The 19,599-nt window shown below is 42.6% G+C and overlaps 1 long non-coding RNA gene across 1 annotated transcript in view; it reads right to left on the reverse strand.

The window, feature by feature from the left end:
• Positions 1–1,265: 1,265 nt before the first annotated feature.
• The window catches only part of LOC143990034 (uncharacterized), a 60,822-nt gene continuing 42,488 nt past the window's right edge, over positions 1,266–19,599 (reverse strand). Inside the window, exon 2 of the long non-coding RNA XR_013277118.1 lies at positions 1,266–1,601. This is a non-coding gene — a long non-coding RNA (uncharacterized LOC143990034). The remainder of the gene's footprint in view (positions 1,602–19,599) is intronic.

The raw sequence follows: 19,599 nt of genomic DNA on the forward strand, positions 1-19,599 counted from the left end.
CATTCTATCTTTTATCCTCGGAAAATGGCTTCTACTTTAGAGGTCCTTCAAAACAAATTATTACTGAAAGGGAAAAAATATAAAAACAGAAACAGCTATGTTTCTTGTAACCAAATGGCAGCTTATGCCCGTTACGTGATTAAGTAGACACGAAAGCTTTTATGTTCCTAAGCTCAAGGACACCAAGAGAAAGGAAAAACCAAGTTGAAGGAACGGTTGTAACCTATAGAGACCCAACTAGTTTATTTATATGACACAGACACAGTTGCCTGAACCCTGAGAAACCAATTGGATGAAACTCAATGACATTTTACTGGGAAAGAGAACCACGACAGATGACAAAGTCACGATTCTCACGAAGAACACTTTTTATAGCTTTTCTCTTTTTATGGTCTCAGAACTCAGATAAACCAAGCGCAATTGAATATGTACTGTTTTATTATCAGATGTTCAGAATAGTCACTGTGCTCCATAACAGTAGAAAAATCCCATAAGGCAACTATCTCGCTAATTTAATTTGGGAAGCACAAAGGCAAATATGAATGAAGTTCTCTCTTGGCTGTAAATTAAATATGCAGCAGGCTTGTCGGAAACATTACTTTTCTAGCTTATGACTATGTAGCCAGTTGCTGAAAAGATTTGTTCTATTTCACCGAATGTAACCATTTGAGTCCCTGGACCTTTTTTCCCCAAAATCCCACTTGAGTCCCAGGACTTCTTTTTCGTTTTTTTCTTTTGGTGAGTTCTTGGTTCTGCATATTATACCTATACCCTAATGCAGCCTTTCTGAACCTTTTCAACGCAGAGAAACCCTTGAAATAATGTTTTTCCGGTCTCAAGAAACCACTGCTCCTTCTATTTCGCAGAATATAACCACTTGAGTCCCTGGACCTTTTCTCCCAAAATCCCTCTCGAGTCCCAGGGCATTTTTTTTCTTTTGGTGAGGTCTTGGTTCTGTAGTGCACATTATACCTTGTATACCCTAATGCAGCCTTTCTCAACCATTTCAACACAGAGGAACCCTTGAAATAACATTCGGGTCTCAGAGAACCTCTACTAAAAATTACTATATGTACAACCCATGATACATAAGTGTGACCCACACAAAAATTGGTTCTTTTTTGGATCCTCCTCAAACTATTGTAGCTGCATTACCTTATACCATGCTTCTGTAATACTATGACCTGAAAGAATGTTTGTACATTCATCTTTGTGTAAAAAGTATGTGTATTTGTCAGAAACCATGAATCAGACTGAGACAGAAGTACAATTAAATCACACTTGTTTATTAAAAAAAAATAAAAAGGTAAATAGAAAAAGCGTAGTAAAAGCATAGCCAGAGTCCAGTAACTGGATCGAGTAGTCAGCCAGGCCAGAGTTCAATAACCAGATCGGGTAATCAGCCAAGCCAGAAGTTAGGGATGCAAGTAGAGCAACAGCAAGCAGGATAAGGAGCCAGAAGGGATGTCAGCAAGCCAGTCTTTAAACAGAACCGCAGGAGATGGTTTCTTGTGATGTAACCAAGGCGAAGGCAGAGATGAAGTGAGCTGGACATCTTTAAGTAGGCAGGTCAGACGAGCAGGATCAGGAACAGCTGGTAACTGTGGAGAGAGATGAGAGCTGGCAATTATCCGTCAGCTGAGCAGCCAGCCCAGAGAAGGAAGGGCTAAGCCAGCCCTGACAGTATTGCACTGTTAAATTATACATCATGTTTATCCTAAGGGAAACAAATAATAACGTACCTGTTAAAAAAAAAAAAAGATTAAAGAGAATGTATGCTTTCTGCTTTGGAAGAGCTTAATTCTCCTTTGTAAAAGATTCTTAGGGTAGCATTAAAATAAGACTAAGTTGGCTTGATGAGGGCATAGATTAGCAAAACACTGACCTTTTTCCACAGCTTTGAAAAATTTGAATGGCATTGTGCTGATTTTGGTTGAGTATTCGATGCTTGCGCAGTAAACGCAAATGTCAACATGATCACCCAATGCCACTGCAGTGTGCTGCAATTTCAACTTTACTAGAGCTAGTTGGCTGTGCTTGCCTCTCAGGCCAAAGCCCCTAGGTCCTTCTCTGGAAGAATAGCAGCCTTTTTTAATGCACTGAACTCTTTTGAGGTCTATTACATGCAAATGGGGTTGACCAGTAAACACCACTCAGATTCCAGCATTCTCCTAGCTCGCAGGTAGTATACACTGGCCCCTAAATCCCACAGGCTGCACAAATGGTATGTCCGCCCCTGGCTGTAAGACAACACTGGGCCTGCTGATATTCTTGGTAAAGTTAAAGAAGTATCGATGGTACTGGTGCTAACCTCTAAAATAAAAATGTAAAACTGAGACCCTGGAGACTGATTATTTCAAAATAAGAAACAAGCCTTTAGTTGAACCCAATGGCTTGGGTTTGGCAGCTCTTTACAAAAGAGGACCTCCGAAAAGATGGGGACCACCCAATCTGAGATGTCCTCACGTAGTCATACAAAAAAATGTCTTGAGAGCCTGAATGATTTTGATATATCCACAAAATGCAAAGAGATACCTATGTGTTTTGGGGGTCAGGGAATACCCCATGATCGGGGCTTTAAAAATAATCCCTGGTGAAGGGGGATTCTCTGGCCCTCGAAATACATTGGCTATATCACCATTTGTGGAAATAGTCAAATCAATTGGATGCTCAAGATGGTTGTTTTGGTGCTTTTTTGGGGTGACTACAAGTGGTAAGGATACATCTGTAGCGTAAATGGATGGATAATAGAGAAATACAGCAGGGGAAAGAAAGAAAACTGGTAAATGCATTTGTAGATACAGTATACTTGAAGCGTATAGTGAGCTCCTGAAGGAAACAATCTGTGCATACAAGGAGCAACTACAATGACTGGTAAAGGAGTTCTAAGTTATTTCTATTCATAGGGGCCCTCTGCAACTTTTGTTGTGGATCTTGTACAGCTTCCAGACATTCAGGAGAGGTGGCATGTGCTCAGCTGAAGATGTATTGCTTCCATACAGTAGATGATGAGTCATTACCAAAAAATGACTTAAACAAATTACGAGCTCCCACTTCTAATGGGATTCATAATTTCAATTTACATGAAGCAGCAGCTGCACATATATATAGAGTCTCATTAACCGGTGGAATTTTAAAACACAGCATAAAGCTATCTTAATTGTAGCACAAGTGGGATCCTGCCTGAAACGACACCTATAATGATTATTTTTTTTCCAATTTCCTGTTTAATTTTATGTCCTAATGAGCAATCAGAGGCACCAACACCATTTAAGTGTTTGCCTGCATAGTCCAAGTGCAAATAATAATTTAAAGTTGTGATGACAGCACTGTGAATGTGCTAATAACATATGTACTGTGGCATGCTATCCTAATGCTATCTTACTGCAAACCACCTTCATATGGTATACACTAAGGTACTTACTGGGGCATGATCCGACCGATCTTTGAAATTCATCTGCTTCAATTTAGCTACTGTAATTCCCTGTAGAGAGGCTTTTCTCAAGTTGTTCAACACAGAGGAACCCTCGAAATAACTTTGTCTCAGGGAACCCCTGCTAAAAATGATTATATCTACAAGCCATGATACATTAGTGTGATGGTCAGTGGGAAGAATTCTCCTTACACTTGTGGTCATTGGGAAGAATGCTCCTTGCACTTATGGTCATTGGAAAGAATTACCCCATTACAGATAGCTAAAAAGATCAATGGTGTCAATGGGAACTTATCTGAGAGGCAGACATTGCACATAGCTCAATGAACCACTAGCAACCTCTGATGGAAGCCTAGGGTTCCATAGAACCCTGGTTGAGAAACCTTGCTGTAGAGACTTGAGTGTTGCAGGCAAAATGTTCCCCACCTGCTCTCTCTTTTAGCCCACTGCAGGGTCATCCCAACATACTGGAAAATGAAAAGGGAGCTATGTAGCATAGTATCATATGAAAAGAAGCTACAGTCCCACCCAACCAGGAGCATTGTCAGAAACTTGTATATTATACAGTGGTGTGAAAAAGTGTTTGCCCCCTTCCTCATTTCCTGTTCCTTTGCATGTTTGTCACACTTAAGTGTTTCGGAACATCAAACCAATTTAAACAATAGTCAAGGACAACACAAGTAAACACAAAATGCAATTGGTAAATGAAGGTGTTTATTATTAAAGGTGAAAAAAAATCCAAACCATCATGACCCTGTGTGAAAAAGTGATTGCCCCCTAAACCTAATAACTGGTTGGGCCACCCTTAGCAGCAACAACTGCAACCAAGCGTTTGGGATAACGTGCAATGAGGCTTTTACAGCGTCCTGGAGGAATTTTGGCCCACTCATCTTTGCAGAATTGTCCTAATTCAGTTACATTAGAGGGTTTTCGAGCATGAACGGCCTTTTTAAGGTCATACCACAACATCTCAATAGGATTCAGGTCAGGACTTTGGCTAGGCCACTCCAAAGTCTTCATTTTGTTTTTCTTCAGCCATTCGGTGGTGGACTTGCTGGTGTGTTTAGGATCATTGTCCTGCTGCAGAACCCAAGTTCGTTTCAGCTTGAGTACACAAACAGATGGTCGGACATTCTCCTTCAGGATCTCTTGGTAGACAGCAGAATTCATAGTTCCTTTTATCACGGCAAGTCTTCCAGGTCCTGAAGCAGCAAAACAGCCCCAGACCATCACACTACCACCACCATATTTTACTGTTAGTATAATGTTCTTTTTCTGAAATGCAGTGTTCCTTCTACGCCAGATATACTTGGACACACACCTTCCAAAGAGTTCCACTTTTGTCTCATCGGTCCACAGAATGTTGTCCCAAAAGTCTTGGGGATCATCAAGATGTGTTGTGGAGAAATTGAGACGAGCTTTGATGTTCTTTTTGCTCAGCAGTGGTTTTCTCCTTGGAACTCTGCCATGCAGGCCATTTTTGCCCAGTCTTTTCCTGATGGTGGAGGCATGAACGCTGACCTTAACTGAGGCAAGTGAGGCCTGCAGTTCCTTGGACGTTGTTGTGGGGTCTTTTGTGACCTCTTGGATGAGTCGTCACTGCGCTCTTGGGGTAATTTTGGGCGGCCGGCCACTCCTGGGAAGGTTCACCACTGTTCCATGTCTTCGCCATTTGTGGATAATGGCTCTCACTGTGGTTCGCTGGATTCCCAAAGCTTTGGAAATCACTTTATAACCCTTTCCAGACTGATAGATCTCAATTACTTTCTTTCTCAATTGTTCCTGAATTTCTTTGGGTCTCGGCATGATGTGTAGCTTTTAAGGATCTTCTGGTGGACCTTACTGTGTCAAGCAGCTCCTATTTAAGTGATGCCTTGATTGTGAACAGGTGTGGCAATAATCAGGCCTGGGTGTGGCTAGAGAAATTGAACTCAGGTGTGGACAACCACAGTTATAGTATGTTTTAACAAGGGGGGCAATCACTTTTTCACACAGGGCCATGATGGTTTGGATTTTTTTTCACCTTTAATAATAAACACCTTCATTTACAAATTGCATTTTGTGTTTACTTGTGTTGTCCTTGACTATTGTTTAAATTGGTTTGATGTTCCGAAACACTTAAGTGTGACAAACATGCAAAGGAACAGGAAATGAGGAAGGGGGCAAACACTTTTTCACACCACTGTATAAAAATGATATACTGTATATAGTGAAGGTAAGATGATGTACTGTATATATATTAGCACATTGGGTTTTTTGGATACCATTAGAAATCCACTGACTAATTTCATTTGCTACCTGCTGTTGCACTTTAAAGCAGACCTTGCACAACAATCTACTTATTAGGTAACACCCCACCACCAGAACCCCCACCCCCCCACCCGCATTTGAAAAATAAAAGGTTAAAGAGAAAAAAAATGTTTTCAAGCACAAGGAAAAAATAATAAAAAATATTCCACAGGGTTCATCAAGGCAAGGATGACATCACTGGATCTTCTCATAGGATCCTCGAAAAGCTTAGGAACCCAAATTCCACAAGAATGCACTCCTCAACAGTACAGAAGCATATACTTATTGGATTTGGAGCACCCAGCTTTCCCAGGACCCCAAAAGAAGGCCTAGAGACAGCACCCTCCCCTACAGGGTGTCCGTTTGAAACTCAACCATGGCACTACCTGCCTGAAGTCTGCATGTTCTCCATGGGTTTCTTCTGAGTACTCCAGTTTCCTCACACACTCCAAAGACATGTTGTTCGTTTAATTGGCTTATGTCAAATTGACCCTAGTATATGTATGTATGAATGTTCGTTGAGGACCTTAGCTTGTAAGCTCCTTGAGGGCAGGGACTGATCGGTATTCTGGATGTATAATAAATATGTAACGTGCTGCATAAATTGACATCGCAATATAAACACCTGTAATAAATAGTAGTTTTTAATCTGGAAGTGAGGACCTACCCAATGAGCCACCCATTGCAATTTCATCCAGGGTTTGTGTTATTAACAAAAGGTGGGCAGACAGTTTAAAGCAATGATTAACTTCTATATCATTTTTTGCAGTTCTACTGGGAATACTCTCACTCTTTTGTTGCATAAGTACTTTACCAGCAATGAAGATGTTTACTATGTTCTACGGACATTGAATAGTGGAATGTGGCAGAACTTTAAAAATAAGTGTTGATGATAAGCAGTAAATCAAAAACATCTGTGAAGTGCCTGTGGATTGCATTACTGGGCAGTTTTTGGACAATTTTCCAGTACTGATCCCACAGCCCAGTGGATAATTTTAGATGTATCTAAAATACAGTAGTTTGCATACAAGGTAACTCATATCTACATACTAGAATGAGTCCCTGCGGACCATAGATGACTTCTCTGTTTTACCATAGATCACATCTGCACTTGTAGTTTCCTTCCTCAACTTCAGGTTCTACGTCTGATTATCTCCTGTGAGTATATGAGATAGAAATCTCTTCAGCCTCATACACACGATCGGACTTTATCCACCTTCAGACCGGACCATTTTGCTGGTAAATGACCAGAGGTCTTTTTACAATTTGGCACTGCGCTGCTTTAACTGGTAATTGCGCGGTCATGCAATGTTGTACCCAAACAAAATTTGCGTCCTTTTCTTCCCACAAATAGAGCTTTCTTTTGATGGTATTTGATTGCCTCTGCGATTTTTATTTTTTGCGATATAAACGTAAAAAGACCGCAAATTTTGAAAAAAAATGATATTTTCTACTTTTTGTTATTAGAAAAATCCAATAAACTCAATTTTAGTCATACATTTAGGCCAAAATGTATTCAGCCACATGTCTTTGGTAAAAAAAAAAGTCAATAATTGTATATTTATTGGTTTGCGCAAAAGTTGTCACATCTACAAACTAAGGTACGTTTTCTGGAATTTACGCAGCTTTTAGTTTACGACTGCCTATCTCATTTCTTGAGGTGCTAAAATGGCAGGGCAGTACAAAACCCCCCCAAATGACCCCATTTTGGAAAGTAGACACCCTAAGGAAATTGATAAGTGGCATGTTGAGCCCATTGAATATTTTATTTTTTTGCCTCAAGCGATTGAATAATGACAAAAAATAATTTTTTTTTTTTTTTTTACACAAAGTTGTCACTAAATGATATATTGCTCACACATGCTATGGGCATATGTGAAATGACACCCCAAAATAAATTCTGCTGCTTCTCCTGAGTACGGGGATACCACATATGTGGGACTTTTTGGGAGCCTAGCCGCGTACGGGGCCCCGAAAACCAAGCACCGCCTTCAGGCTTTCTAAGGGCGTAAATTTTTGATTTCACTTCTCACTACCTATTACAGTTTTGAAGGCCATAAAATGCCAAGATGGCACAAAACCCCCACAAATGACCCAATTTTAGAAAGTAGACACCCCAAGCTATTTGCTGAGAGGCATTTTGAGTCCATGGAATATTTTATATTTTGCCACAAGTTGCGGGAAAATTACAAACTTTAATTTTTTTTTTTTTTTTTTTCACAAAGTTGTCACTAAATGATATATTGCTCACACATGCTATGGGCATATGTGAAATGACACCCCAAAATAAATTCTGCTGCTTCTCCTGAGTACGGGGATACCACATATGTGGGACTTTTTGGGAGCCTAGCCGCGTACGGGGCCCCGAAAACCAAGAACCGCCTTCAGGTTTTCTAAGGGCGTAAATATTTGACTTCACTCCTCACTACCTAATACAGTTTTGCAAGGCCATAAAATGCCAAGATGGCACAAAACCCCCACAAATGACCCCATTTTAGAAAGTAGACACCCCAAGCTATTTGCTGAGAGGCATGTTGAGTCCATGGAATATTTTATATTTTGCCACAAGTTGCGGGAAAATTACAAACTTTTTTTTTTTTTTTCACAAAGTTGTCACTAAATGATATATTGCTCACGCATGCCATGGGCATATGTGAAATGACACCCCAAAATAAATTCTGCTGCTTCTCCTGAGTACGGGGATACCACATATGTGGGACTTTTTGGGAGCCTAGCCGCGTACGGGGCCCCGAAAACCAAGCACCGCCTTCAGGCTTTCTAAGGGCGTTACAGTTTTGAAGGCCATAAAATGCCAAGATGGCACAAACCCCCCCCAAATGACCCCATTTTGGAAAGTAGACACCCCTAAATTTAGGGGTACACTAGTGAGACTAGGTAATAAATGGCGGGTGCCCTGAAACTATAAAAAAAATAACTAACCAACCAGCATCACCTGTAACAGTTATATGGTGATCACTGGTGAAAGGGTTAACTAGGGGGCAATCAGGGGGCTTTATGCGGTAGTATATGGGGGTCCCTGGCGCTATAAAAAGCTGCGGCGAACCTAAATACCTACCTGCCTAACTAGCGTCACCTGTGACACTAATACAGTGATCAGAAAAACGATCGCTTATTAGGCTGGGTTCACACTGGAGCGATGTGGGAACGCCACGAATGCGCGGCGGGTTCCCGCATCACATGCCTCCCGGCGGCAGTTCACACTGCCCTATGCGAACTGCTGGGAGTGTCAGTGAAATGTTAATGACACCCCCAGATCAGTTCGCATATCGCAGTGCGATCTGCAAACTCGGATCGCATGGTGTGAACACCCATGCGATCCGATTCTGCTGCGGACCAAAAAAAGGGTCCCGTGCGAGTTTGCGGCGGGTGCGACACGAATTCAGCCATACTATCTGTATGGCTGAACTCGAATCGCACAGAGATCGGATGTGATTTGCACTGCAGTGCGGTGCGAATCACATCCGTTCTCATAAACCGCTGCAATGTGAACCCAGCCTTAGTGACACTGGCGACGGGGGGTGATCACGGGGTTAAACCTTTATTGGGGGGGTTAGGGGGGTACCTTAGAACTAAAGGGGGCTAACCCTAACTGCCCTAACAGTTATTACAGTCACAAATGACACCCGCCGGGTGATCAGGGGGTTAAACCTTTATTAGGTAATAAATGGCGGGTGCCCTGAAACTATAAAAAAATAACTAACCAACCAGCGTCACCTGTAACCGTTATATGGTGATCACTGGTGAAAGGGTTAACTAGGGGGAAATCAGGGGGCTTTATGCGGTAGTATATGGGGGTCCCTGGCGCTATAAAAAGCTGCGGCGAACCTAAATACCTACCTGCCTAACTAGCGTCACCTGTGACACTAATACAGCGATCAGAAAAATGATCGCTTATTAGGCTGGGTTCACACTGGAGCGATGCGGGAACGCCATGAATCCGCGGCGGGTTCCCGCATCGCATGCCTCCCGGCGGCAGTTCACACTGCCCTATGCGAACTGCTGGGAGTGTCAGTGAAATGTTAATGACACCCCCAGATCAGTTCGCATATCGCAGTGCGATCTGCAAACTCGGATCGCATGGTGTGAACACCCATGCGATCCGATTCTGCTGCGGGCCAAAAAATGGGTCCCGTGCGAATTTGCGGCGGGTGCGGCGGGTGCGACACGAATTCAGCCATACTATCTGTATGGCTGAACTCGAATCGCACAGAGATCGGATGTGATTTGCACTGCAGTGCGGTGCGAATCACATTCGTTCTCATAAACCGCTGCAATGTGAACCCAGCCTTAGTGACACTGGCGAGGGGGGGTGATCACGGGGTTAAACCTTTATTGGGGGGGTTAGGGGGGCACATTAGAACTAAAGGGGGCTAACCCTAACTGCCCTAACAGTTATTACAGTCACAAATGACACCAATGCAAAAAAAAAAAGCAATTGGTGTCACTGTGACTGGGGGGGCAGGGGTAATTTGGGGGTGATCGGGGGGTAAAGGGGGGGTGTGAGTGTGCCTGGCATGTTCTACTGTGTAGTGTAGTGCTTGTGCAACTCACCGATCCTCTCTCCTCGGTGCCGGAACGAAAAATACCGACACGGAGGAGAGAATACATCACTTCCTCTCCTGTGTTTACATTACAGGAGAGGAAGTGATGTCACGGGACATTTTCATTCGTCGGGAGCGATCGCGAGGGGGTGGCCATGATTGAATGGCCGTCCCCTCGTCCGGGATCGCTCCCGAACGAATACCGACCGCCGCAGGCACCGGGCGGGGGCCCGATTGGGCCCCCGACCCGTGGGCAGGCAAGGACGTACATGTAAGCCCTTATGCCTGCCCGTGCCATTCTGTTGACGTACATCGTCGTGCGGCGGTCGGCAAGTGGTTATACAAACTTTCCCGTGGACTTTTGTACAAAGGGCGTTGGCCCTGAAATTGTTGTCTGATCTTTTGCATTGGTTCTGAGCATGCGTGTTTGTAAAGTCTGATGGTTTTGTGTACACACAAATGGACTTTGATCCATCGGACTTATGTTGCTGAAAAGTTTGTCCGTTCGCACAGCCAACAAAAGTCAGATGAAAACCGAAAATGTTTGTCCGATGGAGCGTACACACGGTCGCATGTTGCCTTAAAACAACTAATTTGCATGTTTGTTGTCAAAAAGTCCGATCGTGTGTACAGGCCTTTAGATTGCTTAAAGAACTTTGTTGGAGGTAAGCCCAGAAGATACATTTTGAGGCTAAAGGCGATCTATGTATCAAAGATAAGATTGACAAGAGAGTGGACGTGTTCCCAAAAGGGTTTAATGTAGTAGTACCAATAGATATGTTGCAGGGAGCCTATGTCTTTTTTACAACGTCAATACCTATCACTAATGAACAACATGATATGGAAAGTTTCTGGAGTATGATACCAGTAAAAAAAAACTTTTATAAATATTTTCTTTTTAAAGGGTCCAGACTGAATTTTCCTGCTGACCATATTGCTTGCCAGGTTTCCAGAGGCATCTCCTGCCCCAAAATCCTTTCCCATTTAAACATGTAGGAGTGTTTATAAGAATCCTGCAAGGGTATCTTGTTCAGAATTTTATAGATATCAAATATGAAATCCTTAAGTCGGGAGGCATCCGATAAACATAGCCTCTCAAACTCAGACTTAGCTGAAAGAATTGCAATGAGTTAGTTATCACCCGGAAAATCTGTAAATAGTCATAGAATGCTTGTTTTGGTAGGCCAAACTTATCTAAGCCCTTGTACACACGGTCGGAGATTCCGACAACCAAATCCGTCGGATTTTGTCCGAAACTGTTGTATACACACGGTCGGACAAAGTTGTCGGAAAATCCGACGTGATGACATTATTTCGTTACGACGGGACTACGTAGCCAATAGCTTTGGTGTAGGAATTTGATCTGAGCATGCGTGGCACCTTGTCCGATCGGAATTCTCTACACATGATCGGAGTATGTCCGATCGGAGCATTTTGTTGGAAAATATTTCCGGCAAGTTGGAAAATTTGGTCAGACGGATATTCCGACGGAAACAGTCCGATGCAGACCACACACAGTCGGGATATCCGACAAAACGCTCCGATCGGACACATTCCGACGGAATCTCCGACCATGTGTACAAGGGCTTAAAGTGCTGCAAAAGAATGCTATATTCTAGTCCTAGTGTCAACTCGTAAATGGCCAAATTGAAACAAGGTTTTTTGAAATCCAAGGTGAGGACATTCATGGGATCAGGCTGGCTGAAATTTGTGGATTGAAAAGAAATGTTAGTAAGGAAAAGCTAGACATAAGAGGAAATTAGCATTTTGCTTTTTGCCAAAGACTTCACAAGATGTGAAGCCTAGGGGAGGGGTGCATGACAATATTGCTGTTCCACAACTGGGAGTTGGGTTGGAATGGACTGGAGTGATCCATACTGTAACTTGCCCACCTTGGTCCATCAGTTATATGTATGTAAAGTGAAATAAGAGGCCAAAGCTTGTAAGTGGGTAGCTTGATAGTATTTAAGCAAGTTTGCAAATGCAAGGCCTCCCTAGCTACCTGAAGCTTGAACAACCTTATTGGAACACCATGGGATATCTAAGTGTATGGGAAATATCTGGTCAAAGAGTGGAGAGTCTGAGGGGATGCTTTGAGTGGCAGACAATAGTCCATTTTAGAATGGTTGATCCTTAAGCCTGACAACTACACAAAAAAAAGTCCAAAGCTTTGTAAAGTTAAGGGAGTGAGGTATGAGTTTAAGTCAAAGTGAGAAGCATATAATCCGCAAAAAAAGGAAATGTTAAATTCTCTAGTCCTTACAGGTGTATACTCTGGTATGTCTGGACTTCTTCTAATATGAGCTGCCAGAGGTTCCACACATAAAGCAATGAGGAGGAGGGAAGTGGGCAGATGTGTCACGTGCCATTGGACATGGGCAAAGGGTGTATGTCGTTTTAACATGTGTGGTAGGGGACGAATCGCATTCAGAAAAAGGGCCCTTGATTCCGATATAGTGGTCAAGAGAAATGGTTAGCTTGGCCTATCAAAAGGCTTTTTCCGCATCCAAACTAAGTGATGCTCTAAGGCTTTTATCTACTAGATGCCCATTGTGCTACTCCTACTTTTCTAGGATGTCCACAGACCTCCAAGGGAGATTGGATATACCAGCAGAATCTAACTGCCTCGTGGCACATGGACTGATAAGCTGTCATAAATAGCAGAAGAACATTTGTGTTACTGTAAAGAGGAAGAGGGGTGAGCTGCTTTTCATTGAGAAAATGTTTTACTTTCATGTACGCAGCACAATAAGTCACTGTGGCTACGCAAGCAAGGTTGGCCATAGACAAGCAGATGCCTCAGCTTTAGAGATGGCTGGTGAGACATCTTTCTTTGATCTCTCACATTGCCAGAGCACACGACCTTCACAGACTGCTCTTCAATGCAACCAACAAACTACTAGAATATCCCCTTTTCTCCAGAAAAAAAAAAAAAAGCATACAAAATACATGCCCCAACATGTTGGAAGCATGTGAAAATAAGCAACTCTGACACTTGGACGTATAGTGACAGCATCCTGTTAATGATAAATAACAAAAATATGAAAACACAATATACTTTGTGTTGCCCAATCTATGCACAACTTTAAACCAGATTTACCATATATGAGAACCATTACATTGTAAAACAGCCCATTTTTGTTTAAAATAGAAATAAAAGGCAAAATGTTGTGTATACATATAATAAGTGATCACATACCCTCTGCATAAGGAGGTCAAAGAGCTAGGGGATAGAAACAGCAGTACACTGATCTTCCCAGTGAACAGCTGTTCTTTAAAGGTCAGCACAAGTCTAATCATTGGAGGAGAGCAAACTGAGTTCCCAGCACAGACAACTGACCATGCTGTGTTCTCATGCCTAGTTTGGTCAGTTTTAAATATGAGAGCAGAGGGACTGGCAGGAACACCAAGGATTTCATACAGAGGAAGTAATACAAACAGAACAGAGACTTTTTCATGCAAGCACATGGTACAGCAGGCATATATCCAGAATAAGTGAAGACAAGAAATTAATGTAACCCCGTGCTTGGACTAACTATAGGGAATATGTGAAAAGCTGCACCCCTCAAAGTGCAATATGCTGACTTTGTGAAATGTGGGTTGTAAGTGGTAAGGGGGCGCTATAAAAACAATATGCACAAATAATGAAATTCGTGACAAATAAAGTGCACTAGTGTCTAATAGGGAAACAGTGATGTCTCAATACATAGTACACATATTAAAGTACAAACAACAAATATATTTGAAAAAATACAATGATGTGTTAAATGAATAACATCAAATCATCAGATACATAAAATAACCAAAATGTCCATATGCTGAAGAAGATAAAAACTGAAGAGAGTCAGTTCTATACACCATCACCACTTGGAAGTATCAATAGAAAGTAAACACGACACCCGGTGGATATATGGTAAGTAGCCTACTTACCAACTCACCATGACCCCTTTATTACAAAGACAGATCAGGTGAAGCTTTGACAGATTGAGGAACTGCCGCCTTTGATGGGAAAATCCTGCTAGGGTATGCTATGAGTTATACTTCAATCCACAGTTGCTCAGAAAAAATAGAGAGAGTGGGACCATAGCATGATATCGTTTTATTTAAAAGTATAAATGTAAAACAAAACAGCCAAATGGCCTCTTACTTTAAAAAGTGCCTTGCCTCGGCACTGGAGGGAAATGGGCATGTCAGACCGGGTAGATTGTGAACTGGCCGTGCCACTTCCGCTGTCTGTGATCAGCGTGCGTTCCACCCCCTGGGACTGGGAAACCGGAAGTTCAGATAAAACACGTGACCGGGATGTGCCCCAACGTACGTTTCGTCGTGATGACGTCGTCAGGAAGAATAGGAAATATTGGGGTAACATATTCTTAAAATGGCAAAGCAATGCAAACTGGATGCATAGGTCAAACCAAGCAAGTTTCCAGATGTAATTTTTCTAGGACAGGCTAGAAAACAGGAATGAATTCTGGCAAAATTCTTATTTTTTTTTCGATGATAAACAGTTGGTTGTCCTTCCATCTGTTGGGTACCTTGTTGTCCTGGCTTCACTTGCACTAAAGCTATGGTCTGTCCCATATGGTGAGAAATCATGTTAACGCATTTTCTCCTTAAGACAAAACTAAAAAAAGAAAAAAATATATATTTCATTAAATATATAAGCACGTTTTTTGTTAAATATTTGCCTGTAGTTTTATCTCCAACAAAAAACACCTGTAGCAATAAAAAATGATTTTTCTAGCTAGTAGAGTGAGGAAGGTTTATGATAACTTTCATTGCTAACTGGGTCCCCATGAGAGATATTTAGCTTTATTTCCTGTACAGATAAACAGAAATAATACAAATCTCAGAGAGCATTTAAAATCTGAAAACATCTCCTTTATATGAGCTAAAGTTTAAAACTTAACAGAAATACTAACCCTCCCCGACTGATACAAAACTACAAAGGAGCTCAGTTTGACTTTGGGTTCTAAAATACATTTTATCATCTGAGAACTTCTATAAAAATATGTGTTTGCGCTCCCTTTATACACCCATTAATCACGGAGTAATTTCTGGGTTTCCAAATCCATTGCAAATTTAAGATCCAAATACTTTTTTTTAATGGAGCCTCGTTGGTGTATGTTTCTAAGACAATAAATATCTTTAAAAGCTTTGGAGAAAAACACTGATTAGATTAAGTCAGCAGTCTTTAAGCAGACAGCCCATGTCTGATGGCATGCAGATGTTAACTGCAAAATGCACAATTCTTTGTACTGTAACTCTATTACTAATTATGAATGCATCCACTGACATACACTATATTACCAAAAAGTATTAGGACACCTGCCTTTACACGCACATGAACTTTAATGGCATCCCAGTCTTAGTCTGTAGGGTTCAATTTAGAGTTGGCCCACCCTTTACAGCTATAACAGCTTCAACTCTTCTGGGAAGGCCGTCCACAAGGTTTAGGAGTGTGTCTATGGGAATGTTTGACCATTCTTCCAGAAGCGCATTTGTGAGGTCAGGCACTGATGTGGACGAGAATGCCTGGCTTGCAGTCTCCGCTCTAAATTATCCCTAAGGTGTTCTATCGGGTTGAGGTCAGGACTCTGTGTAGGTCAGTCAAGTTCCTCCACCTAAAACTCGCTCATCCATGTCTTTATGGACCTTGCTTTGTGCACTGGTCCAAATCATTTGTTGGTGGAGGGGGGTTTATGGTGTGAGGTTGTTTCTCAGAGGTTGGGCTTGGCCCCTTAGTTCAGGTGAAGGGAACTCTTAGCCCTTGTACACACGGTCGGACATTTCGACTGAAAATGTCTAATCAGACCGTGTTATCGGATAATCCGACCGTGTGTGGGCTCCATCGGACTGTTTCCGTCGGAATATCCAACCGACAAAGTTTTAGAGCTGGGCTATAAACTTTTCCGACAACATGGTCCGATGGGACTTTGTCCTATCGTTTGTAGAGAATTCCGATCGGACAAAGTGCCACGCATGCTCAGATCAAATTCCTAGACCAAAGCTATTGGCTACTAGCCTGAACGCAGTCCCGTCGTAACGAAATAACGTCACCACGTTCTGGACGATCAGATTTTCCGACAACTTTGTCCGACCGTGTGTATGCAACACCAGTTCCGGACAAAATCCGTCGGACAAAATCCGACGGATTTTGTTGTCGGAATGTCCGACCGTGTGTACAAGGGCTTAAGGCTTCAGCATACCAAGACATTTTGGACAATTTCATGCTCCCAACTTTTTGGGGTTGGCCCCTTCTTGTTCCAACATGACTGCTTACCAGTGTACAAAGCAAAGAAGACATGGATGAGTGAGTCCATGTCTTTATGGACCTTGCTTTGTGCACTGGTGCGCAGTCATGTTGGAACAGGAAGGGACCATCCCCAAAGTGTTCCCACAAAGTTAGGAGCATGAAACTGTCCAAAATGTCTTTGTATGCTTACAGTGGCTGCATTTGATGGGGCACAGTGGCTGCATAAGATGGGCACAGTAGCTGTATTTGATGGGGCACAGTGGCAGCATTTGATGGCACAGTGGGAGAATTTGATATAGTACAGTGACTGCATTTGATAGCACAGTGGCGACATTTGATGGGCACAGTGGCTGCGTTTGATGGGCACAGTGGCTGCGTTTCATGGCACAGTGGCGGCAATTGATAGGCACAGTGGCTGCGTTTGATGGGCACAGTGAGGCTGCAATTGATGGGGTTTTTTTTCAGAATTTTTCAGTTTGTGCCCCCCCAAAAATTTTGAGCACCAGCCACCACTGATGGAGACAGAGCAACAAACAAAAATACAAACATTTCTCACGCCATCAGAAACATCCACCAAAACCTTTTTCCGATGACAACATTTCTGATTATGTTCTTAGACTCAAAATATTGTAAGTCTGAAAATTGCTACTTTCATTTAAAACATATTTTAATATACAGATTTTGAAGATATAAAATTTCTGTTGAAATTGCATTTTTTCTTCTCCTACCGCTTACCAATACACATTTTCGGAATTATTCTACTCCTTTGAAAAGTTAGTTTAATCATGACCAAAAAAAATAAAAAATAGCCGAGCCGATGCAGAGGACTGAACGGGTCACATGACAACGCCAGAAAACTCCAAGGCTTTGTACCCGCATTCCGACCACTAGAATAATATTTAACGTCTGCTGAATGTGTTAATTTCCACTTGTGTGTGCAAAGTACATGGACATTGACTTTCCCATAAGAACAATTGTTCTGTCTCTTATCTTTACCTTGCCAGCCAATGCTTTTTCCTTGTGAAAAAAAATGTAAACATTGTTCTCTTTGTTAACTGAAAAAAAAAAAAATGATGCAATCATTAAAATGGCCAGCAGCGGACTTCAGATTATTTAATGATATAATATACACACACTTTGGACGCGCACAGGAAATTTTCTGCAGCGCACAATCACATTTAATGGTTTGAAGATAATTAGGCTTCCGGTACACATGAGACTGTTTAAAAAAAAAAAAAAATGATTCAAGTACCATTAAAATTAGTGCCTTTGTCTTCCGTGGGCACGGCGTTTCAGCATATTATATTGTGCTGATTGGAATTTTGTTAGGTCACACAAATGTCATGTTTTTTTTTTTTTTTTGTTCTTCAGATATTTAAAAGTTTGCAAAAGTCAAAGACTTCAGTTACATCCCAATGCATGATGGAAACAAGAGAATTGTGATTGTCCTACTAGTTAAAATGTTTTGCCTTAGACCCCTTTCGCACTGAATGCGCTTTTCAGGCGTTTTATCGCTAAAAATAGCGCCTGTAAAGCGCCTCTTAAGCCTCCCCAGCTCCAAAGTCTGATTACTTTCACAATGGGGCAGTGCGCTTACAGGACGGGAGAAAAAAAAGTCCTGCAAGCAGCGTATTTGGGCAGTGCGGGAACGGTGTATGCGCCGCTCCTAAACCGCCCCTGCCATTGAAATCAAGAACTTTTTGGGCACCGTTAACCCCTTGCTAACCCCCTCTTTGGGGTTAAAAGAGCCCCGCTCCCGCCCGCACAGCTCCGGTAATGCGCCGCTAAAACGAAACAGTTTTTAAAAAAAAACGCATTTGAAAAGTTGCAGCGCAAATACCGTGTGACATAAAAAGTTGCAACGACCATCATTTTATTGCCTAGGGTGTCTGCTAATTAATATATTTATATATATATATATCTAACAAAAAGATTATGATTTTTACATGTACAGTATCTGAAAATAGTTCATAGTGAGTACACCCCTCACATTTTTGTGAATATTTTATTCTATCTTTTCATGTGACAACACTGAAGAAATGACACTTTGCTACAATGTAAAGTAGTGAGTAGTGATGGACGAACTTCCGACGGGACGTTTCGCGAACGCGAAACGCGAACGGACACAAACGTTCGCGAAAACGACCGTTCGCCGCGGGCTCCATTGACTTCAATGGGAGGCGAATTTCGCAAACCTTTAGGTCGAATTTGCGGCCACGGGGTAATTATTAGGGGGTAGCACGTAGTCCCACCACCTGGACAATAGCATAATACATGTATGAGGTGAATTTGGGATCGATAACTACAAGCATTTTTTTTTTATTTGGGAAATTGTTCTGACAATTCAGGACTATGGAGCTAATGAAGGCAATGGAGGAGAGGGAAGGTCAGGGACCAGGGTAGGCAAACAAGAGGGTGCAGGAGATACAGAGCACTGACAGCAGCACCGTAATACAGAGCACTGACATCAGCACCGTGACATACAGCGCTGACAGCAGCTCCGTGACATACAGCGCTGACAGCAGCTCCGTGACATACAGCGCTGACAGCAGCTCCGTGACATACAGCGCTGACAGCAGCTCCGTGACATACAGCGCTGACAGCAGCTCCGTGACATACAGCGCTGACAGCAGCACCGTGACATACAGCGCTGACAGCAGCTCCGTGACATACAGCGCTGACAGCAGCTCCGTGACATACAGCGCTGACAGCAGCTCCGTGACATACAGCACTGACAGCAGCTCCGTGACATACAGCGCTGACAGCAGCTCCGTGACATACAGCGCTGACAGCAGCACCGTGACATACAGCGCTGACAGCAGCTCCGTGACATACAGCGCTGACAGCAGCTCCGTGACATACAGCGCTGACAGCAGCTCCGTGACATACAGCGCTGACAGCAGCTCCGTGACATACAGCGCTGACAGCAGCTCCGTGACATACAGCGCTGACAGCAGCTCCGTGACATACAGCGCTGACAGCAGCTCCGTGACATACAGCGCTGACAGCAGCTCCGTGACATACAGCGCTGACAGCAGCTCCGTGACATACAGCGCTGA

This window comes from Lithobates pipiens, unplaced genomic scaffold (genome assembly GCF_037356315.1).
Source record: "Lithobates pipiens isolate NorthernLeopardFrog02 unplaced genomic scaffold, aLitPip1_a1.2 Scaffold_18, whole genome shotgun sequence".
Classification (NCBI taxonomy): domain Eukaryota; kingdom Metazoa; phylum Chordata; class Amphibia; order Anura; family Ranidae; genus Lithobates; species Lithobates pipiens.